We start from the raw sequence: 24,729 nt of genomic DNA, 5'->3' as shown, positions 1-24,729 counted from the left end.
TTATTTATTTGATACTGTCTCACTATGCAGTTCAGACGCCTAGCAATCCTCCTGACTCAGCCTCCCTAGCGCTGGGATTACAGGCATGCGTCACCATTCCTGGACTTGGTGGCCAGCTCAGCACTCCAGGGGGTGGAGCCAGCACAGCATGTGGGACTGGAATCGAATCCTGGTACCTGTGCTTGCCTAAGCAGGCGCTTAGTCCACTGAGCTATCTCACCGGCCCTTGTCACCTATACTTCTAACTGGCCATAAATATGGTCATCATGACCCTCTCCAAGGGTTGAAGTAAGTTTCTAGAACAGTTCACAGAACTCAGGAAAATATTTTATCTAGTGTTTACCAGAGTGTGATGTAATAAACATATTTACCAAGGTTAAAGATGAATGCCCAGAAGAAGAGATACACACACAAGGCGAGCTCAGAAAAGGTGCACAGCAAGAGCTTCTGTACCAGTAGTTCTGGAGAGCACCCTCTCCCTGCACATGGATACATACCCCAGGGGGAACCTCAGCAATTCTGTTTACAGGTTTCCCTAACCTCCCATCCCCACCACTTCCCAGAGGTCCCTAAGTGAGGCCAACACTTTCCAGCCATATAATTTACCAGGTCTTTTTGAAGACTGAGCCATCCTGAGGCTATCCAGGGGTCCACCCCACTGCAAGTAACAAACTCAGGTATGATCAAATGTGCCTCTGGAACAAGGTGGGGGGTGGGGTCAGGACCTACTTAGGGGTAGGAAACTTGCCCCGCTTGCGTAAGGCCTTAGATCTAGACCTCACAGGTTACAAAAGACATTCCTATAACTCAGGAAATTCCAAGGATTTCAGAAGCAATGGACCACAGTAATACTATCCTGTTACAAAACAAGACAATGACTGGAAAATTATTTTTTCACAGTAGGTATGGGCTAAAATAGTGCATAAATCTGGATTTTTATCCTCTCTATAACTATAATCCCTATGTATTTATTAAGAATAAGCAGGTATTAGAGGGGCCAGCAAGATACTTCAGCGGTCTAAAGCGCTTGCTTAGGCAAGCTTAGGCAGGTGCAAGGGACCTCAGTTCAATCCCCAGCACCACATGCCGGGCCAGCCCCACCCTCAGGGTGGGCTGAGCTGGCAAAGAAAAAAAAAAGAGTAAGTAGGTATTAGAAACATTATTCATTACTAAAACCAAAGCACTTGTACCAATATATTATTTTCAGAATAAAAAAGTCATCATCAAAATTAAAATCTGTATCAGTGTATGAGTTTAATGCCCCAGACCTGTGCTACCAAGACTGGTAGACATTCATCATATGTGACCCACCAATTAAAATGTAGGCAGCCAAATTGAGATAAGCTGTATAGGTAAAATACACATCAAATTTTGAAGACTTGGTATGAGAAATTATAAACTTTCTCAATAATTTGATATTAAATCTACGTTTCATTATATCATTAATATATTATTTTACAGCACGTTGTTACATACAGATAGATAGCTATAGAATTCTGCGGTTTCCAAACAATACTGCTATATTAACTAATTTGATACTTACCACTAATGTGAGGGTAACCGGGCAGGAGAGTCTATAAACTAGTTTATTGATGCCAATACCACATGCCGCTGAGTTAAACTTTTACTAGATCATGACTCCTTTAGCTGAACATTTATGTAATACAACAACGTATGACCAGTAAAGCATTTCATATATCATTTCACAGTAATATGTTAGATAACCCTTAAGTATTCGGACTAGCATATAGCTCAGGGATTCAATAGAAAACCACAAGTCCAGCAACTTGGGGCCCTGGATTCAATTCTTAGTATTTAAAAAAAAAAAAAAAAAGAATACTACATGTTTTCAATATACTTAACACAATACTACTTTTCTGGCACTTGGCACTTCCAACTGGTTCATAGTCATTCTGGATTCCTTAAATAAAATACTGGTCTTTCCTGACAAAATCGTATGTTCCTCGAACCCAGAAAAAAATAGTCATATAGATAACAAAGACAGAAAATAAAGAAATAGCAGAGTTTAAGAACAGAGTTAGGTTTGGATCTGCCTATTTCTTATCAACTCATGCCCTCCCTTCTGCTTCTTGTATGCCTTTAGGATAAACTGCTCTGTGAAGGAACAGATCTGTGAAATGCACTACCAAGTGGTGGGAGTGGATAAAGAGAAGAAACGAACAGAGAAAATAATGAAGGGATTGGAAGGGAAGAAAAGAAGGAAGGCAGGACAGACATGATATACTTTAATAAAGTTCAACAGTCTTCTGTCTCTTTCAAGCACTCAACAGCACATTAAGGGACCTTTCCTTTTACCATTCTAAAGATCCAAAGATCCTGTGGCACACCATACCAAACTAATGCGATGCCTGAGGTAGAGTGAAGTGCTTTTTAAATTATTATTATTATTATTATTCTGTTGTCCTTTTTCTGCCTTCTCAATATTGTGTTGTCCCTTCTTACTTTTCTGTTCTTCCTGTTCTCCTTCATGGGGTACAAGCAAAGTTTACCAGTGTGAGGCAGTTTCTGGAGACACTAAGCCTGAAGTAACAGACCTCACAATGAGAGTAGGCTAAATTTGGATACCTCTCAGGCAGTCTTCCCTCATTGTCTGTGAGATACTCACTTCCACTGACTGGCAGGGGAATCACAAGGTTTGTTACTTCCCAGACACTCCCTTTTCACCCTTCTAGACAACTTGCAGAACTCCACACAGGTGGGTGACCCAATGCTACTTGAGCCTAAGAACCAGTTTCCAGCCAAAACCTGATCTAAATAGTAATATGGCTTTTCAGGTCACAGACCAACAAAGTGCAGGGTTTTCACAATTTTTGTGAAAACTGACTTACTCATCAAGATTAGGAAGGGAGAAGAAAGTAGAATAGCAATTCTGTCCAGTACATACCACCTATGTCCAGTATAAACAAGTACACCATCCCCTTTGAATTAATTATCTGAATATTTTACTTATCTCCACAAGTAAGTTAACTATGGTGCTCAAAATTAGATATCCATTCTTCTTAGCTCCCCAGTGAGTGGGGAATGAGTGCTTGGCAGTTCGGGTTTTTCAGATTGTAGGAGATGTGAGGCCTGCACAAAGCTGAACACCAATAGCCACAGAATTGAACTCTCAGTAGCTTCATGATACAGTAAGTGAGTTACATCCCAATACAGCCATTGGAAAGAAAAATCATGAGGCAAAAATTATTATTGATTTGCATCTTAAAGTAATATGAACATTCTTTTTTTCTTCTGAAGGAAAAATTTTAGGTTCACGCATATAACCTGTAAATATAGGAAGGGTGGCCATTCAGATTCTTTCATTTTCACCTAAATTGGCTGGACGTGGTGGTACACACCTGTGATCCCAGAGCTCAGGAGCCTGAAGCAGGAGGACTGCCACTGGAGCTCAGAGCCGGCCTAGGCGACACAATGAGTCGGAGGCCAGCCTGCATTACATAGTGACATGGAATTATTTTTTAATCCACTAAAGCTTTTTAATTTTAACTCATTACTATAATAAGCAATATAAATCTTTCCTTTTGATACAGTCTTTAACTGCCAAAAATCTCTTAACAAACTGTATGAAGTGACAGATATGCCTATTATCTTGATCTGGTCACTGTAGCATTGAGTATACATATTGAAATGCCACACTATACAGTGTGATATTTCACTTACTACGGAACCATTAAAACTATTCAGTTACTATGTAACCATTAAAAACAACAGGGGGATTAGGCTGTAGCTCAATAGTATGATACTTGCCTGGAATGAGTAAGACCTTAGGTTCAATCATCAGCACAGAAGAAAAAAATTATATATATACATATATATATATATATGAATATACATACACATTTAAGTGTATGAAATATAAATATATATGTAGATATATACAAAGTCCTACAAAAATGTCTATGCAATTCAGGAAAAGAAAAACTTGTATAAATATTTTAATACTTTTATCTATGGGAGACCTTAAAGGATATCGTGTATCTCAGAAAACCCACACACTGCCAGCTCTCAGCAAAGAAACTGAAAATGTATGCACACAATCTCAGTGGATACTTTGACCAAAGTTATCCAAGCAGCATTTCATCATACTAACAAATGTCTGGAAGTTAGTGGTCACTACTTGAAGCACCTCTTGTAATTCTAGAGGCCAAAGATAATTCGCACTCATCACATGATATCTCAATAAATTTGGTATTAAAATCTTTATACATTCTTCTTTTTCTGAAGTGTATACATATTTTTTGGCAGTCTCTGCATATATCTTGACAAAAATAGTTACCCAGGATTTAAGCAGGAACAAAAAGTCCACATTCTCCTCTATAAAAAACCTGTTTACTCAAAAAAACAAAAAATTTTTAAAAACCCAGTCATCCAACAGCAGCATAAGAGACCACAGGATCTTAGCAGCAGGGAACAAAGACAACTTACACAACCCATCTTGGAAAGTGCTGGTACACTGAGGCTACTCTCCTATTGCCATTCTTCAGTCTCCTCTGAAACCCTATGTGACACATGCCTAGGACAGTTCCCTCATAAGTAAAAACCAAGCCCGGAGAGGTGCCGCATTCCTGTATTCCCAGCACTCTGGGAAGCTGAGGCAGAAGGATCATCATGAGTTCCAGACCAGCCTGAGATACATACAGGAATGTCTGGATTACACAGCAAGGCACTGCCCTCAAAAAACGTGAATGCTAGGAAAAGCTTTCTTGAAGAGCCAGCACATTATCCTACTATCATTTATGGCCTCCAGAAAGCGATTTTGAATGCAGAGGACTCTTCAATACACTGAGGTCCACACCATTGTGCCCCAGCATAAGAGCTTCCACTCTAGGTTCTATTTTAGTTTCCAATTATAAGCCTTAGCCTCCTTTTCAATGCTTCATTGGAGACAGCGTTCTGGATTCTGCATAGGAATGTATTTTAATAGCTCCTGACCCAAAATCTGTTCCTAAGGGAATCTATTTAAGTAATGGCCAGGCACTGAAACAAAGATGTACAATAAAACTTTGTTGCTGTGAAGCTGTATGCCTTTACGAAATAGGATGACCTTTTGCACTTATGAGATAAGAAGATAAAACAAAGAAATATCCCAAGTACACGTTTTGTTTTGGTCTTCAGTGTGTGTGTGTGTGTGTGTGTGTGTGTGTGTGTGTTACCTGAGACTGAACTGCGGGCCTTCAAACTGAGCTACATTCCTCAGTTCTTTAGAACCTATTAAATTTTCTTATTTTTTTCTTGGGACAGGGTCTTACTAAAGCACTCAACTGCCAAGGCTGGGCTCCGGGCTCGCAGCGCGCGTTCACCCGCAGAGCCCCGACCTTCCGGACCAAGCAGCGGGCACGAGTCAGCCCGATCTCCCGAGGGCCCCCCAGCGCGGCTCCCACGCGACCCGGGCGTCCAGCATCCCTGCCCGGGGGCACCCGCCCGCCTTCCCTGGCGTGCAGCTGCGCTCCGGGCCGCCTCCCGCGCGCTTCCCGGCTCCCTCGGGATTGCGGGTCAGCCCTTCCCTCCCGCTCGGTCCGGCCCCTTCCCTTCCCGGGACGCCCTCCGCTCGGGGCCAGGCACTCACCGCGGGGCGGGGCGGGCCGGGAGGCAGCGCTCGGTGCTGGCTGCAGCCGGGAGCTTGGGAGCCAGCCCAGCCGAAGGTGGCGGTGGTGGAAAGCCCGGCGCAGCCTGCCCGGGTCAGATAAGCGTTCTGGGCGGGACGGGGAGGGGCGTCGGGGAGCAGCGGTTCCAGCCGGCGGGCGGAGGCCCGGACCAAAACCCCTGCCTCCCGGCGTTTCCGCCCAGACGCCCGATTAACCGTGGAGCCGCCGGGCGGGGCGCGCTCAGACCCAGCGCCCCGGCTTTGCTCTTGGGGGTTCAGCCCGAGACAAGGGGCGCGGAGGACAGAGGTGGCCGCACAGCGGCGGCGGGCGTGTGCGGGCATGAATCCCAGGGCGGGGCTGGAGGGAAGCGCTGGGAGGAAAGGTCGGAGTTCGCCTCGGGCGGTCGGAGGGCTCCAGGCGTGACCTAGTGCTCCAGGGCCAGCGCGGTGGGGGGCGCCTCGGACTTTAGTTCCTGCAAGGAGATATGTTCTGGGTCACATTTGCAAACAAAAATCCTACGATGAGTTGGATGGACCCTGGAAGTTGTAGTATTAATTCTTCACCGGTCTCAAGTTTTCAACCAAGAAACATAGAGGAGAAAATCTATGGCCTTTAAAAATACCACACTGTGTACTGTTTAGAAACTTTACGTGAGACATCCAAACATCTAGAAATTTTCTTGTGGACAAATTGCCGTCGGGATAGACTGGAAAGAGGCGCTCCCACAATGCAGTACGGGGCGCTTTGTGGGAACCGCCCTTCTGCGGGCGCCCTGGGCGCCGGAGGAGCCCGCGTCCCGGCCTGTGCGGGCGCTGGGGGCTGGTGCAGGCGCAGGGTCGGCGTTCAGAGCGTCAAACATCCTTGTACAAGAAGGACATGCACAAAGTCGGTCCTGTCCAATAAATATTGTCGTGTCTCAGTGCTGGAGCTCAAAGACCCACACAGCCTTTCCCTTCGTGAGCATCAAAGATCCCAGAGGCAGAGGATGCAATTGTGAAGGGAACAGAATCGTGACCAACGTGCCCTTTATGCGATGTTTTGTGGGACTTCTGGGGAAATACACCTACAACATCTTATTTATTAGCAAGAGCCTGAGTTCCAACCCCGATTCCGAAAAAAAAAAAAAAATCGTATATCTGAGTTCCTGTTTCAAAACTTTATTGGTCACCTAGCAAAGGACCCGAAGAATCCCATCCCAGAAGCTAGGGCTTGTGTCCTGCAGATGTGCAGAAATATAGAACAGGGAAGGTTGATAGCTTAAAAAGACAAGGAATGTGCCTTGCCTACCTTAGATGGCACCAACTTCTGCTCTCATGAGGAGAAAACTTGCCGCTCCAAGGTTATCCCAAGAGAAGCACCAGCTAAGGCAGTCACCCCATCTGGTCAGGGTTCAGAGGCCAAGCTGGGCTTCCCCAGACTACCTCTATAATTTTAGAACCTAATGACACAGGTGATGAAAAATTGCTATTTTTATTATTATCATTATTATGTAGATGAACTAAGCTGTTTTGTGTTCAGAATCTATATTCCAAATTGATGGTTAATATCTTGGGAATTTTTTAAAGTTTCTATTTTAGAAGAGCAAGGCATCTTGTCTACCAGGGCCATATTAGCAGGGAAATGTTTTAAACTACAAAAATTAGACAAGTGTGGTGGCACATGCCTATAATCCCAGCATTCTCAGAGACCAAGGCAGGATGAACCCAATTTGGGCATTTTAGCAACTTAGACTGGCTCAAAAAGAAAAAATAAAAGGCTGGACATGTAGGACAGTGCAAAGGCACTGGGTTCAACTGAAGAAATTGTGTTTATGGTGCAGAAACAAAAAGTATACTGTTAATCCCTGAGTATGAGGGGAAAAAATAGGTGTTGTATCTGTATAGGTAGCTGTGCTAAGGACGTCAGCAGTTACAATGACAGAGCAGGAGAGGGATGTGTGCATGTAGACTTTTTGTCCTGCTAGAACTGGGAAATGAAACCCAAAGACCTCAAGAGCTCTACTATTAAGCTACATGTACCTCCACCCCCTAGAAATACATTTTTAACATTTAGTTTTTTTAAAATCTCTTCAAGACACACATACAAATACATAGTAGACTTCCCTTGGAGCCATTAGGATAAATCCTTCAAACCTGGTTCTTAATGAGCATTTGTAAAAACCAAAAATCATCCTCAAAAGAATAAATTTTTATTGATACCAGCAAGCTTTAAAGACAATTCCAAGAAGGGACTTAACAAAAACTAAGAAATGCATGATATTGAAATAAAGCAGATTAAGACACAAAACTAGGATATCAAACAATGGAGCTTTCTGGAATTATGTAAATAAAATAAACAAGGGGGCTAGGGATGTAGATCAGTTTAAGTGCTTGGGCCTTGGTTTCACCCCCAGCACCATAAGAAATAAAGCAAAACCAATGCCAAAAATCTATGCATACTTGAGAGGCAAGAGGATCACAAGTTTGAGGCTAGCCTGGGCTGCATAGTTTTGAAAAACACTTTCTCAAAACAAGTCTTTAAAAAGAACTGCAGAGCCAGGTGTGGTGGGGCAGGCCTGTAATCTCAGGACAGGGGAGGCTGAAGCACACAAGGTGATGTTAGTTTGTTGTGGTTAGTAAAATAAATATCTTCCCCCAACTTCTACTGTAGTATAATTTTCTGCATTTGATTTCCTGCAGATGCAAAACTTTGCATAATGAAAAAATCAATTTTATTGAAAGGTAAAATAATTGATAAAATATGCACATTTTATCATTGACAGCAATTCTTAAGAGTCATCCTCACCCAAGATAAGGCTAACATCATTATAACTATAGAAGTTTCTGCCTCCTTGTAGTCTAAATTTTATCTTATTTGTGTGTGTGTGTGGTACTGGGGATTGAAATCAGAACACTGAACTAGTTTAAATTTTAAATATTTCAGTTTGTTATTGATAGGTCAGTCTATCTGTTAGGTAAAATCTGAGTTATTAACCTCATCCTAGTACTTTATCAAAATGATCATGTAATCAAATTTAATTTCACACAGGTTGAGAATGGAGTTCAGAGGTACTGCACTTGCTTAGCATGCTCAGGGCCCTATATTAGATCCCAACACTGAAAAAAAATTATTTGACAAACTCAGATCATAATCAGTACTTCATGAGTATATTGTGTCAGGTGTGGTTGGGCACCCTGTACTCCCAGCTACTTGGAAGGCAGAAGAATCAGAAGTTTGAGACCAGCCCATCCAACTTGATGAGACCTTGCTCAAAATAAAATTTTATACTTATTTTGTTTTAATTTTTTTTTTTTTTATGTAGCCCAGGCTGGCCTCGAACTCATAGCATTCCTTCTGCCTGAGCCTCCTGAGTGCTGAGATTACAGGTTGTACCACCGTAACCAGCTTCAAAATAAAATTTTAAAAAGCTGGAGAAAAATCAGTAATGAGTACCTACTCAGTGTGAACAAAGCCAGGGGTTCAGTCCCTACTACTGAAAAAAAAGAAATGAGTCATTTTAATTTAAAAATTAGCATTTTATTTGAGGGTAATTTTTTTATTTTTTATCTTTTAGGTATTTAGTACAGGGTCTACAGGGTCTCACTACATAGATCAGATTCATAGTGATTCTCTTGATTTCAACCCCCCAAGGGCTGGGATTACAGGTGTGTGCCACCACGCCCAGTCTCAATCCCTGGCACAGCATGCCATGAGGGCAGAGCCAGCATGGCATGCTGGAGATGAAACCCCGGCCTCTATGCTCTGTCTAAGCAGGCACTTTAGGAGGGGCTAATTTTTTAAAATGTCCTCATGTCACTTTAGTGTTTAGGCATTTTAAGTCATAGTATTTTAGGGAGGAAATCTAAATGACCATGATCATTTCCAATCCAAAGTAGATCATTTGCACAAAGCCAGGTTAGAAGACCTACAGTTTCCCAGGCTACTGCTCTCTGCTCTCTATAAGACCTCTTCTACGTTATCTGAAAAGCATTAAATAATTGCACAGTATTTTTAAGCCCAGTACTGGAACTTCTGTTGATGCCTGATTTCCAGTTGCAGAGGGCTGGGAAGGACCCACTATATTCCTTAGTGCTCCTTCTAATGGTGAATACTCAAGGGGCAGTTTTCTCATGGCAAGTACAGATTTTATACAGGGCTTGGCAGGGAGGGTTCATTTGGATTACTGTTTTTTTGAGTCCAGTTAAAGAAACTAAAGGAGTAGAAGAGAGGCCATGTTATATAATACGTCCTGTCATGGTTCTGTTCACAGATACCAAGGACTTCTGAAGAACTGTGTGAAAGTTCTCTATGATTCAGTGACAAGTGAGGTAAGGAATGGAATCAAAGTTGAAACAACTCCTCCCAACAGTTTCATTTTTATAGGAAGGTGAGAGATAAAAGTATAGCTAGAGGCTACCTTAGATTCAGAGAAATATTCAGGAAATATTTATTTTATTTGAATGAGACAGGTAGGAACCTTTGTGAATGCCAAGAGGAAGAGCGATAAATAAGAAAGGACATACTGAATCCCTTAGTGCTGTAGTCTGGATTGAAATGTGGTCTCTGTGTTAAAAACTTGGTCCTCAATTTGATGCTGTACAGAAGTAGTAAGAGGTGGGGTCTCGTGGAAGGACATTAGGTCTTTAGGGTACACCCTTGAAGGGAATATTAAGAACTCAGCCTCTTCTCTTCACAGCCTCCTCTACCATACCCTCCAACCATGATGTACCACCTCACCACAGATCCAAAAGCCCAGGAGCTAAGCGATCATAAACTGAACCATCTGAAAGCAGAAGCTAAAATAAGCCTTTTTCATAAATTGATAATCCCAGATATTTTGTCACACTGGTAGAAAGTTAGAAAACAAAACAGAAATAGAATTCAAAGAAATTAGAATTAAGAAAGAAATTTTTTTTTGCAGCATTGAGGATCAAATCTAGAGCCTTGCGCATGCTGGGCAGAAGTGCTCTACCTCTAAGCAGTATACATAGTTCTTTACTTCTTGTCCCAGAAAGTGAACCCCTACCTTTTTTGAGTTGGGGGTCTTAGCTGTATTGCTCAGGCTAGTCTTAAAATTATAATCTGTCTGCCCCAGCCTCCCACGTAGCAGGAATTATATGCTTACACCCCTACACCTGGCTAAAGGAAGCTTCTTAATGACTGCACAAGGAAGGAAGGACACATCCACATAGAGAGAAACACGTTCACTGGGGGGAAGGAAAAGTTGAAGTAAGCACACAGCTGCGCTTCCTTTCTGAAATTGGAGGGAGAAACAGTGAGCAGGTGAGAGGAGGCAGGGGAAGGTCACTGAGAGACGCAGACTTAAATTTCTGAGTTGTCCCCTCCTACTGCAAATGACCTGTCTCTATACAGCCCTCTTGTTCCTGCCTGTCCCTGGCTTCCCTTTCCTAGGATGAACCACTTTACTCATTCAACTGCATTGCTCTGCTTTTCTGTTGCCTTCCACCCTTATCACAGCTGCACCCTAGAGTTCACTGAACCCTCTACCTTCACATCTGTGTGAATGAGGAAGCCTTGTTTTCCTCGTACTGTCATTATATAATCCAATCTCAGAGGCCTTAGTGTGGCTGAGTAATAACACCCCTTATCAGTGCTGAGAGGAAAACCTTTCCTCTGCCACCTCAGCTTGGGCCCACCTTGTCTGAAAGCACGTGATAAACTACACATTTCCTCCTGTAGCTATGAGATATATAGATACATATATATATATATATATATATATATGCATATATCTTCATTAATCTTTGTTCTAGGTACTAGATAAAGGTGGAGAGCTGAGCATTCAGAGGTTTATATCACTCAGCTACATTCCCAGAATTTTTAAACAAGGCCAAGTACTAAGTTGGCCAGGGTCAGCTCAAACTTGCAATCTTCCTGTCTCAGCCTCCCACGGTGTTAGAATGAAGGATTGCTCTAAACATTTCAATACAGCTGAACCAAGAAGAAGCTAGTATGGAGCTTTAACTCTAACAAAAGCCAGAGCCTTCTGGAAGTGAAGCTGCCATAAAGCCTTCTCTGGGATCTTCCTTGCCAGGAGGAGATTTACCATTTGCACCTGCATGATTGATTATGTAACCAAAGATTTTTACAGACTGTGATAACCTCAATTCATTTCCCTAAAAGTATGTTTCCCAGGGGAAGTACTTCCTCCACTGTATCCTTTTACAGGTTAAATGGGCATATCAACTACAGCTGTTAAGAAAGCCTCTTCATCTATGTGTTCCTGCATGCACAGAGTTGTAGCCTGTCAATTTTCCTACCAGTCTTTCCATTGTAGGCTAACTTGCCTCAACCTCTGGACTTAGAAGAACAGAAGAAAAAATTTTCCTCACTGTACTAATAAGACACATGGAAAGCCTATACAATACCAGGGCCTTAAGATTGGATTCTATATGCACAATGGCACGAAAGCCACGAAGAGTATGTTTTCTACCTCATCCATAAGAATGTGAAGAGGGTCGAATACACTCTGTCATGTCGTTGTGATGGTTCAGTAAGGCAGCAGGAAAATGGCGGAAGAAGATTGAATGAGGAGACTGACTCATCCCTCTGAAGCCAGGGACAGGGGATATATGGGACAGGGGCCATACTTGTGAGTATTCAGAAGCTATACCCACGGAAGGACAGAAGCTGTGCCTGTGGACAGAGGCTGTGCTTGTAGATGCATGGAAGTCAGGTCCTCATCCCTAGCCAACTTCATGCCCAAGGATTCTGTGCCCTTGCCACTGCCACCCACCAACAACAATTCTGCTCTGTGTTTTGTTTCCCCTTACTTAGCATGGGGCAGTGGTGGCACTGACGAACCAACTCACCTGACTGAGAACAAGGCCAATGCCATAGGAGAGAAGGTAAACCCTCGGGAGTCACCAGCTCTGAAGAGAAATAGCAGACTGGGTCAGTAGCACTAGGCATGAAGAGAAACCTAGGGTTACTGTAGACTATAAAAGCTGAGATTTTCTGCCAAAAGTGATTGTTTCATGGCAGGCTAGAGTTGGAGAGGAAACCCAGTTTATAAGAGCCATTTTGGGGCAGACTTAATTGTTTAAGATTGAGCCACAGAACAACTACATGACAACTCCAAGGTTTCCAGTGTTACCCTCCCATGGTGCTAGGTGGGAGATAGGCAAGAGAGATAGTCATGGACAGACAGCACATAAACCCCTGTGAAGTTTAAACTCAGGCCAGGAAAGACATAAGCACTACCCTCTATGGTAAAAAGCCAGGCTCAGTTAATAAGGTTTTCAAAAGTGGCTGGATCTGAAAGTTCTGAAATCAAATCCAGCAGTCTTTTTAAACCTATGCCTAACTGCCTAACTCCACAGAGACTAGTGGTCTGATTGTTTTCCTCTCTTCCAACATGAACAAGGACAATCCTCTGCTGGGACAGATGCCACAGTCCAGGGTATGCAGATAAAGGAGCCTAGGAAATGTAGGGGATTAACAACCCACAGGCTACAAAGTTTGGCAAAGAAAACTGACTTTCTGGATTCCAGGACTGCAAATCCTGGAAGGAAACCACTCACTCAAAAATACAGATAGTATTTTATTTTATTTTATTTTATTTTATTTTATTTTATTTTATTTTATTTTATTTTATTTTAAAGAGGCAAAAAAAAAGAGAAACAAATGATAAGAACAAAGACAAAGATAAAAACAAAGCACCATGAAACAATAAAAATGAATTGTTTACAATTTCAAAACAACAGGAAGCTAATAAGGATTGTTATATTACATATTGTTATCACATTTGTTGCTCAGACATAGGCATGTAAGATTAAATCTTACAGTTAAAGCATTAAATCTTCCTTTTTATAAATGTTGAAATTGTCCTTTATGTTATTTTAAAGATAGTATAAAAATGATATATAGTTAAAGAAAAAACAAAAACAAGATGGAAGATATCCAAAAGTGATTATTGTATTGCACATTGCTGTCTTCAGTGTAGTTCCTCAGATTAAAGCATATAGAATTGTTCTCAGTAAAACTTTTATTTTTTTAATTAATTTTATTGAGAAAGAAATAGCAATGAGACAGTTTCAAAACATAATTAGTACATTGCATATTGTTGTCTTGGTAATATTATCTATACTATGGTATAGCTATCTTGTACTATGGTACAAGATCCAGACGTGATATCTTGTCTAAACAAATGGTTTTTTTTATTTTTGTTTGCTTGTTTGTTTTGGTACAGGGTCTCGCTACACAGCTCAGACTTGTAGTGATCCTCCTGGTTTCTGCCTCCATATTGCTGGGATTATAGGCATGTGTCAGTACACCCAGGGGCAGGGCCGGCACCACATGCAGTGCCAGAGATTGAACCCTGGCCCCTATGCTCACCCAAGCAAGTGCTTAGTCTCATGAGCTGGCCTAGCTCATATACTGCTGGCCCTCTCATAGTAAAACTTTTAAACATTGACTTCTACCTTCAAAAAAACTAACAGAAGGACTGGGGAGATAGCCTGCCGGCATAAGCACCTACCTGACAAGCAGAAGGTCCTGACTTTGATCCCCAGGACCACATTCCATGCTAGCCCCAGAACACAGGGTGTGCGGTACCAGCCTCAAAACTAAAAAAATTAGTAGTGCAATCACCTTAACTATGTTGTGTATATACTTACATGATTTTTCCCCTTCTTTTTTTTTTCCTATCTTTTCTCCTTTCCCTCATCTCAATTGTTTATTCTTTATGTTCAGGGCTTTTTTCCCTTTTATTCTATCTATTGTACATTTCAGATTTTATTTACTCTTTCAGGTTTTTACAACATGGAGACAATATGATGTTTATACATGTGAGTGTCAGTTATTTCACTTATGAGTATGGCCTCTAGTTGCATCCATTTACTTATAAAGCCTCAAGTTTATCTGTCTTTATAGCTGAGTAATATTCCATTGTATAAAAATACCACATCTCATCTCTTCTCAGCCTTTTGGCTAAGATCAAGTGTAGTATCTGTTCTTATCATTTAAAAATGCCACATCTTTTTTTATCCATTCATCAGTTGATAGGCATTTGGGTTGTTTCCAAGATTTAGCTATAACAAATTGTACTGTTATAAGCATGGGTGGACACATATCACTGTAGTATGGTGTTTTCAGTTCTTTGGAAAAATACCCAGAATAGGAATAGCTGGATGAATGGGACTTTCAATCCTAATTTTTTGAGGAGTCTCCACACTGATTTCCATAAAAGCTGTACCAGTCTATACTCCCACCAACAGTGGAGAAGGGGTCCTTTTTCACCATAGCCTCTCCAGCATTTGTTATTGGTTGATTTCTTTTTGATAACCATTCTCTCTATGGTAAAATGGAATCTCAGTGTTTTAATTTGCATTCCTTGAAAGACCAACAATGTTGAATATTTGACATGTAAATATTTGCCATTTGTTTTTCTTCCTTTGAGAAGTGTATATTCATCTCAGATGCCCATTTTTCGATTGGGTCTTTGAATTTTGGGGGCCTGATTTTTTTTTTAGTTCTTTATATATTCTAAATAGGAGTCCATTGTCTGAGTGACTATTAGTTAAGATTTTATTACCAACTGGTGGGTTGTCCTTTCATTCTTTTGGTGATTTCTTTTGACATGCAGCATCTTCTCAATAAGATGAGATCCCAGTTGTTGATTCTTTGAAGTTTTTTCCGTACAGTTTGTTTTTTATTTATGAATTCTCTGTCTACCCTTAAGTCTTTAAGATTTCCATGTACTGGGCCAGCCAGATAGCTCAGCGGATTAAAGCACCTGCTTAGGCAGATGCAGGGACCAGGGTTTGATCCCCAGCATGCAATGCAGGTCCCAGCCCCAGGGCACATTGAGACTGGGCATGGTGACATATGCCTGCAATCCCAGCACTTGGGAGGCTGAAAGCAGGAGGCTTACTATGAGTACAGTTTGTGTAGTGAGACCCTGTACTAAATACATTTTTTAACAAAAGGTTTCCACCTACTTTCTCTCCCAGTAGATTTAGTGTTTCTGTTTTAATGTTTAGATCTTTAATCCATTTCTACTTTAGTGCATGGTGATAGCCCTGGATCTAGTTTTAGTTTTTGGTGTGTAGAAAGCCATTTTTTTCCAGTAGAATTTGTTAAAGAGGTTATCTTTCTTCCAGTGAACATGTTTGACTCCTTTGTCAAAGATAACATGGCGGAGTGTGTTTATAGTTATGTCTACATCTTTTAATCTGTCTCATTGATCCTCAAGTTTTTTGTTTTTGCCAGTACCATGCTGGTTTTATCACAGTAGCTTTGTAGTAAAATTTCAAGTCAGGGATTATAATGTCTCCTGCTTGCCTTAATTGGCCAGGATTGGTCTAGGTCTTTTTTTGGTTCCAAATGAATTTTAGGAATGTTTTCTCTAGATCTGTGAGGTGTGCTGTGATGGGAAAGTATAAAACTTTTACTCATTTTTTTTCTTTCTCCTTCATTGGTTTCGCGGCCTGGGAATCTAAGTTTTTGTTCTTTGTCTTTTTCTTTTATTTTACTTTTTTCTTCTGCTTTTTTCTGTTAGTTCTTTTCTGTTACTTTTATCAAATTCTATTAATTTTTTTACTTATTATTAGAATCCTTTCTCTCACTTTCCTCTCATCCTCTACTGATTAATTTTTCAAATTTTACTTTATTTGCTATCTCATTCCCAGCCCCCTCTCTTTACTAAAATAATTATCAAGCTTTATTAATCTTTAGATATTTAGTTAACTATATGCTATCACTTTGAATACTTTTCTATTGTTCGTGGAGTTATGGTTGTTGCATTTAGATATGGACTGTATGCAAATATTTGGCTTATATTAGTGTTTGTACTATAATTGCAAATCTCTTGTCAATGGTGAAGGGTGGTACATTACTGGTTCGCAGGGTATGTCAGTGCCCAGTTTATCTTTAATGCTACTATTGATATTTTTTTTCCTTTTATATATTTAAATTATAAAAATAATACATGTTTATTTTATTAAGAAAAATGAGACAAATATGTAAAGAGATATTTAGTAAATTGTCTTGCCCCCATACACTCTCAATACCTTCCCCCAAGGCAAATAAAGCCATTAATTCTGCCTACACAGTAGTATAGAAACATACATATATATAGAAAGCTACACATAGCTTTATGGAATATGTAATTATACTGATTTAACAATAAAATCACACTACACACATTATTCTACATCTTTTTCTTCTGTGTCAGGAAAAAATCTCTATTTAACTCATATTTTAAAATGAACATGCTAACCTTGCTCTAATTGGCTGGATTAATTATATCTATAATTGCTCCTCTGTGTTGGAATAGAGAATGTGGAGTGAGGACTCTCCCCATAGGATAATCAGACCATTTCCAATTTGTTATCACCATAAACAACCTTTTATTACTATCTTCATGCATGTATCATTACATAGTAGTTTTATAAAATTGTTTCTCAAACCCACTGAATCATTGATTCAGAAACCATGTTTACTTTTAATATTACTATTTTTTCTAAAAATTTATTGTAAGCCCTATTCTTTAACAGCATTGAGAAAACTATAGTCCTCTATCCTTAGCAGCAGATTTTCTCTCCCTTTAAATTGTAGATATCTAATAGTACAGATCATATCTCATTATTGTTTCTTTTTCTTTATATTACTTGTAAGACTGACTTTTTTCATATGTTCATGATCATTTGATTTTTTTCTTCTCTCAGTTAAATGGTTATCTTTTGGTTGTTTGCCTATTTTATCTATTAACTTTTTTATAAGGTTATATATGTTAGGGAGTGGTGTTTGTTTATGTACTGCAGGTGGTTTTCCTAGTCTGTCATTTGAATTTTGATTTTGTGATATATTTAAATAGTTTCTAATTTTTTTTTATTTATTTTTTTCCCTCAGGTTACATTGCAAACTTTATTGATCATTCACATATCTGTGTTTCCGCAATATCACAATTCGTGCATTTATACATATTTTTTTTTCAACAAATAATACACTGCATATATTCTTCTTAGTGGTTAATTGCTGTACAAGATGCAGACTTGTGATCCTACTTACAAACACCATTAGAAAAAATCATTCTATTCATTAAGAGAATGCAACTATATATCTATCCCAACCACTTTGAATACACAGATACAAAATGGACATTCATAGTTATACCCCAAATTTTTTTTAAGTTCCGTTGTTGAATATTATAGGTGTGTACTATTGATATTGTAGCTGATTTTATTGCTATTGCCAGGGAGGCATAGTTCTTGCTCTTAATTGATATTTTCTGTAGGCCAATGTCTGTATACCTTTTTCATACTTAATATTGTGACCCATTACCACAGAACTTTGTTGCTGAGTCAGTTAAATTGCAGCCCACCCTTGTAAATTAACACAGGTGGTTAGATCTTGTGGTAGAGGCCCAGAGTGAATAGTTAAAAAGCTGACACTAGTTAAACAGGTCTCCATATTACTGACACTCTTTCCATGGTAATTCACTGCCTCACCTTAGCACACATACACAAAGAAACATAAAAAGATAAGGCAGAAAAATGCCTCCAAAACCACTCAATTTCCACAAAGATAATCTGTGAGGCATTGAGGGCAGGCAATGGAAAGCCAATCAACTAAATTATTGGAACTGATAAAAAGGGATGAAGGAAAAGATCAATAGTGTGCTCAGGAAATTGATACAAGATATAACTAAATGGATAATAGACATATTAACCAAAATTATAAAAAAATAATAAAAAGTTATCTGAGCTGAACAAAATGATGCAAAGTATGAATAAGCAGTTTATCAGAGAATTAGAATCAATAAAGGGGTACCATAAAAAATGCAGGTGCTTAAAATTTCTGTTAAAAGGGCAGCAGAAGTGACCAGTGTGAGAACAAGGGTAAGAACTAGAAGGGATGGCTAATAGTGGTTAGCACTTATTCAGAGACATCTTAAAAACAAGAGAACATGAAAAATGGACCTAACATCTCTTAGATGATGCAAAAAAAACCTAAAATTAATTGGAATTAGTGAAAAATCAGAAAACAGCACATATAACATCAAATCCCTGTTTACAAAAATAATGTCCCAACATTTTCCTTTTTTGGGGGAAAATAATTTAACATACGGATAAGTGAGGCATATCAACTCCAAACAGCCACAGTAAGAAATGAACTTCTCCACTACACATCATAGTCAGAATCTCAGAAATCCAAGACAAACACAAAAATCTTAAAAGCTGTTAGAAAAAAATGTAACAAAACATTATAAATGTAAACACAGTAGAATTATACCAGACTTCTCAACACAAATAGTAAAGTCCATGAGAGCTTAAAACCAAATGTTTCAAGCCTTAAAATAAAGTAACTTCCAACCCAGATTGATTTTTGTCTTGTGTCTACATCCTCCAGCCCAACCCCATATGGTCAGTGGTGGGGTTTAAAGAGGAGGCTGGATCTATGGCATACAATGCTGGGATTTGGGTTGTGATACCAAGGAAAAGATTACAATGCTGGGATCAAGGGAGCCCTACCCTTGGTGTGAGTGCTACCCATCCAAAGGCAAGTAGCCTGGATAGAATAAAAGAGACCAAAAGAAAGCTGCTCTTGTTTCTTTGCTACTTCACAGCTTTGCTGCCTTCTGCCTGACCTGCTTTGCCATGAACTGTTTTTCTATGATGCCCCTCCCACCTTGCCAATCTACCTTGGATCCAACTGACTATGAACAAACTGTGAACTAAATAAACCTTTCCTGTCTTCACTCATTAGTGTCAGGTATGTTGTCTCACCAACAACAAAGTAACTAACGTATTGATATATCTTACAAGAATATCTTTCAAAATTGATGGAGAAATAAGTTCTTTCCAGGACACAAAGCACCTTAAAAAATTCATGGCCATCAAATCAACACTCCAGAAATTCTCAACGATATCCTAGGAACACTGAAGTACAAAATGATAAAAGGTCTAATTGAAGAAGTACACTAAGGTGAACAGATAGACAGAAGGAAATAAGAGGGGATAAGCAACAGGAAATCATTCAATGATAGAAATTAATCAGTAACATTGAAAATAACTCTTAATGTGAATGGTCTCAGTACTCTAATCAAATGAGAGATTATCAAAATAGATCAGGAAAAATAGTCCAGCAATATGCTGTATATAAGAAAAATATTTAACAAAAAAATTCATAGATTTAAAATCAAGGATGGAAAACAATATTCTATGACAAGGAAAACCAAAAGCCAGGAGGAGTACTTATCTTACTTTCAGATAAAGTGGGCTTCAAGGTAAGTCTGATGAATAGAGGCAAAGAATTCCCTACTAGATGTCATATTTCAATGTTACCATGATAAAAGAAGTATGGTACTGAAAAAAAAAAGATCAATGAAACAGAATAGAAGATGAAGAAATGACTCCAAACTCACTTAGCCAACATGATATGTGTAAATATCATGTTGTTTTTCTTATGTGAGACACCAAAAATGTAAATAAGGACCAAAATGGAGGCTTGATATTGAGAATTAAAAGTGTTAAAATGGGGAGGAAAAGAAAGGAAGGGGCATATTAAGGAAAGAAAGGTGTCATAATTCTGGGAAACAAAGGCAAGTCAGAGGGCATCACAATCCCTGACTTAAAAATTATACCACAGAGCTACTGTGATAAAACAGCATGGCAGGCTGGCGAGATAGCTCAACAGACTAAAGCAACCACTTAAGAATGATTTTTTATTTTTTTTGACTGGCTCAGGCTGCCTTAAGGGTGGGTCTGGTAATGCAGGTGGAGGTGGAGATCGAACCTTGGTATCCTGTACCTGACTGCATTTGCATAAGCAGGTGCTTAAACAACTGAGCTAACTGGAAGTCCCTGAGAAGGAGGTGTTTTTTTTTGTTTGTTTGTTTGTTTGTTTGTTTGGTACTTTATGCTGCCCAGGTCTGGTGCAGCTTCTGGAGATGGGAATCAAACCATGGTCCTATGCACCTGATTGCATTAGCCCAAGCGGCACTTTAAACAACTGAGCTATCTGGCAAAGCCCCCTAATGCACCTGCTTAGGCAAGTGCAGGGACCAGGGTTCAATCCCCAGCACCATATGCCATGCTGGGCCCACCCCCAGGTATGCCAAGCTGACCACAGAGACACAGCATGGTGGTGCAGGTCTGTAATCCCAGCACTGGGGAAGCTGATAACAGGAAGATCACTACATGCTGCACAGTGAGAGGCTATACCAAATATATTTTTTTAAAAAAAGCAACATAGCACTGGAAAAACATGGCCTGAGGATCAGTGGACTAGATTATAAGGGGCAGAAATAACTTCAATTCACTTTATATTAGTGTATAAAGTGAATACACTAATTCACTTTATCTTTGACAAAAGGGCCAAATATATTCACTGGAAGAAAGAAATCCTTTTTAATAAGTAGTGCTGGACAAGCTGGATTCCTACATGACTAAGACTAAAACTAGACACAAGTGTATTACCATACACTAAAGTAAAATAAAAATGGATCAAAGATCTAAATATTAAGACAGAAACACTAAATCTGTTGGAAGAGAGAATAGATACAACTCTTGAAGACATAGGTGTAGGCAAAGACTTCATGAACAAAGTCCCAACTGTATAGGAAATACTGCAAAGAATCAACAACTAGGATTTCATCTTATTAAAAACCTTTTCACAGCAAAATAAATGATGAACAAAATAAGAAGACAACCCACAGAGTGAAAAAAATTTTAGCCATCTCTTCCACAAAGGACTAATATATAAAACATATAAAGTTTAAATAAATCAGAATGCCCCGTATTTAAAGATTCAATCCAAAAACTGGGAATGAATACACACTTCTAAGATGAAGTACAAAGAACAAATAAATGCATTCAACATTTATGTTCATCATCACTGTTCATTTCAGAGATGCAAATAAAAACAATGCTGAGGTTCAGTCTTACTCCAGAATGAATGGCTATTGTCGAGAAATCAATCAATAGCAGATGGTCCTGTGGGATGGAGGGAAAAGAACCTTTTTCCACTGTTGGTGGGAGTGTAGACAGGTGCAACAACTGCAAATCTGTAGGGAGCTGCTCAAGCTGGAAATCAATCACAGGTACAGGGCCAAGATAAGACAGAAGGAAAAAACTGGAAGCCTTGGGAGCCATGTAAACAAGCTCTTTGAACTTGCAAACTGGTTGCTAGTCAGGGAGGTTGAAATTGACATCAACATCCTGAGTGTATAGATAAATGCTCTACAGTTCTTAGGCAATTCCTCTTCTCTCATAAGGAGGTCCAACTGATCTCAGCTTTCATCTCTTGTCTTTATTTTCTAAATCTGCTCACCATTTTTCCAAGGGACCAGTGAGAGTTACATCAGATGCAGCAAAATAGCAAATGAACAAGGACTGACCTGGTGAAAAAATTAGTGGCCTTTGAGATGCTTCTCAATTTGCACACAACAAAGGCTACAAGTGCATTGGTAGGTCAATATTCAGCACAGGAGTGGATCAGTGTTGGCAATTATCAGGCCTAAAATTTGGGGCATGGAAGGCTAATATATATATCTTCTTTCTTATATATTCTTTTTTGGATTTTGGGTAGAAGGGGTTTGCAACCACGAAGAATTTGACTTGGAGTACCACTTTAAAATCCAGTCCTGAGTGTGAAAAGGAGAACAGAACAAAGGTACCATCAAAAAAGCTTAAACCCTCTAGCTTTGCTCAATTATATTTTTAAGAAATTATTTTAAACTGTTTGTGGCTGGCTCGGAGTGGTATGGCACCCCTGGGAGAAGGAGCACATGCTGGGTGCAGGGAGGGCCCCATGCTACAGTTCTAGGCAGACTCAGCTGAGATTCTCTAGCCACTTGTGTGCCCACACTTTCTGCCCAGCCAAGCCTCCTGGGGCATGCTGCCACCCACAGGTCTGGGTGTCTGGGGCCAAATAGGCAAGATATGACTGCCATGGGGTGGGGGCAAGCTCAGCGCCAGGGGTCAGCCAGTGCCATCCATTGCTACACAGGTGATGACTACTGCATCCCCTGGGGCGGGGAGAAGATGGTGGGGGATGGAGTCCATCACCTACATTTCCCAACAGTAAAGTAGGTCTATGAGACACTACCAGCAGCTGCTCAACCCAGAGGTAATGAAGTGAAAGCCACAGCCAGTGGCAGGACCCCAAATACATAAAGAAAATCAAGGTTATGACTCAGTTTACTTAAAACATTGCTCAAATCACCTCAGACTCTCATGTTGCTCAATTGGTCTTGGAAATAACCCAAGTATCCATCACTTGATGAAAGGATAAAAAAAATGGTTATTATTGGCTTACAATGAAGTACTACTCAGCCATAAAAGCAGATAAACTAATAAATTTACAACTAAATGGATGGACCTTGAGACTGTACTTTTAAGTAAAATATATCAAACACATGTATAAATATCATACTATCTCTCAGTGTGAGAAACTGAAAGTGTAAATAAGAACCAAACTTTATAATACATATTGTGAAATAGGAAAAAATTCTTCAAAAGGAATAAGAACTAAGGATTCAAATCAATAAATGTAATATGTCACATAAACAAAATCAAGAACAAAAATCACACAATTATCTCAATATGCACAAAAAGCATTTGACAAACTCTAAAATGCTTTCATGATTAAAAATAAAACTCTTAGGAAAATAAGTATAAGAGGACCTTATTTGCCTTAGTAACTTCTCTCATTGCTGAGGTAAAATATCTGACATTCAATGTTAAAGGAGAAAAGATTTATTGTAGTTCACAGTTTATAGATGCTTCAGTTCCTAGTTGGCTGATTCCAAGGCACAGAAGCAAGGTACAGGGTCATTACAGTAGAGAAACAGTTCATGGCATGCACAAGGCAGCAAGGAAGCAAGCAGCAGATCAATGAAGCATCAAGTGTTGATAGCAGCCCTCTTTCTGTCTCTTATATTCTAACCAGGCCACATATCCTCAGTGCAGGCAGCACTCACACTGAGTGTAGGCCTTCCTACTATCTACAACCAGAACTATGCCAAACCAATCAGTGGACTAATTTAGTAATCACACACGCCCTTGATCCTAGCATCACACTCTTAGCCCAGCATCCACTCCAGATCCAGTAAGCCTTCTGATAAGCCACACTTATGACTGCATGAGGCTCTGGGGTGACATCTAGACACAAGCCATACACAACATTATCTCAGTCTGATTAAAGTCGTTTATCAGAGACCTATTGCTAACATCTTATAAAATGGGGAAAAATTGAAAGCTTTCCATCTAAAATCAGGAAAAAACAAGAATGTCCACTATTACAACTCCGGTTCAGTATAGTAATCAAAATCTTAACCAGCTGAGGCAACCCACAAGAGAAAGAAATAAAATAGATATGTATAGTATATATAAAATCAAATTAGCATTACTTGCAGATGACATTATCTTCTACATGAAAGATCCCAAAAATTCCATCAAAATTCTTCTAGAATTAGTACTAAATTCAGTAGTGCAGTACAAAATCAACACACAAAAATCAACAGTATTACTATACATCAATAATGAACTCTATGAGAAAGGAATTAGAAAAACAATACCATTCACAGTAGTACTAAAATAAAATAGATACTTAGAAATTAAGGAAAAACATTTGTAGTTAAAGTCATTTGCATTGAAAACTATAGGACCTTGAAAAAAACAGAGAGACTGAAGAAGATATAGGATATGTCTTCTTTTCTCCTGGGTAGAAGAACCAAGATTTTCAGAATGGCTATACTTCCAGGACAAACATATAGATTTAATGCAATCCCAATCAAAATACCAATAGCATCCCTCACAGAACTAGAGAAAATAATCCTAAACTTTAGATAGAACCAGAGGTGACCCAGAATAGCAAACTCCTGGGCATCAAGAGCAAAGCTAGAGGTATTAAAATCTCAGACCTTAAGTTACAGTATTTTACAAGATATAGTGACTAGGAAAAAAAAGTATGGTACTGGCTCAGAAACAGACATGAGGATCAAAGGAAAAGAATGGAGGGTTGGGCTGGAGAGATGGCTCAGTGGTCTAAAGCACCTACTTAGAACAAGCTTAGCAAAACACAGGGACTGCGGTTCAATCCCCCAGCACCACATGCCAGCCAGCCTGCCCCCTGGTGGGCTGAGCTGGCCACACACACACACACACACACACACACA

General features: G+C 39.7%; 1 protein-coding gene and 1 pseudogene across 1 annotated transcript in view; one reads left to right on the top strand and one right to left on the bottom strand.

Moving 5' to 3' along the window:
• Window positions 1–24,729, bottom strand: part of Abcg2 (ATP binding cassette subfamily G member 2 (Junior blood group)) — a 196,771-nt gene that overhangs the window by 99,076 nt on the left and 72,966 nt on the right. The window lies entirely within an intron of this gene.
• On the top strand, window positions 14,518–14,679 carry LOC111814124 (annotated as a pseudogene).

Source organism: Octodon degus, unplaced genomic scaffold, assembly GCF_000260255.1.
Source record: "Octodon degus isolate 3935 unplaced genomic scaffold, OctDeg1.0 scaffold00272, whole genome shotgun sequence".
Classification (NCBI taxonomy): domain Eukaryota; kingdom Metazoa; phylum Chordata; class Mammalia; order Rodentia; family Octodontidae; genus Octodon; species Octodon degus.
Note: the sequence above shows the minus strand (reverse complement) of the source record. Positions and strands in the feature narration are given on the sequence as shown.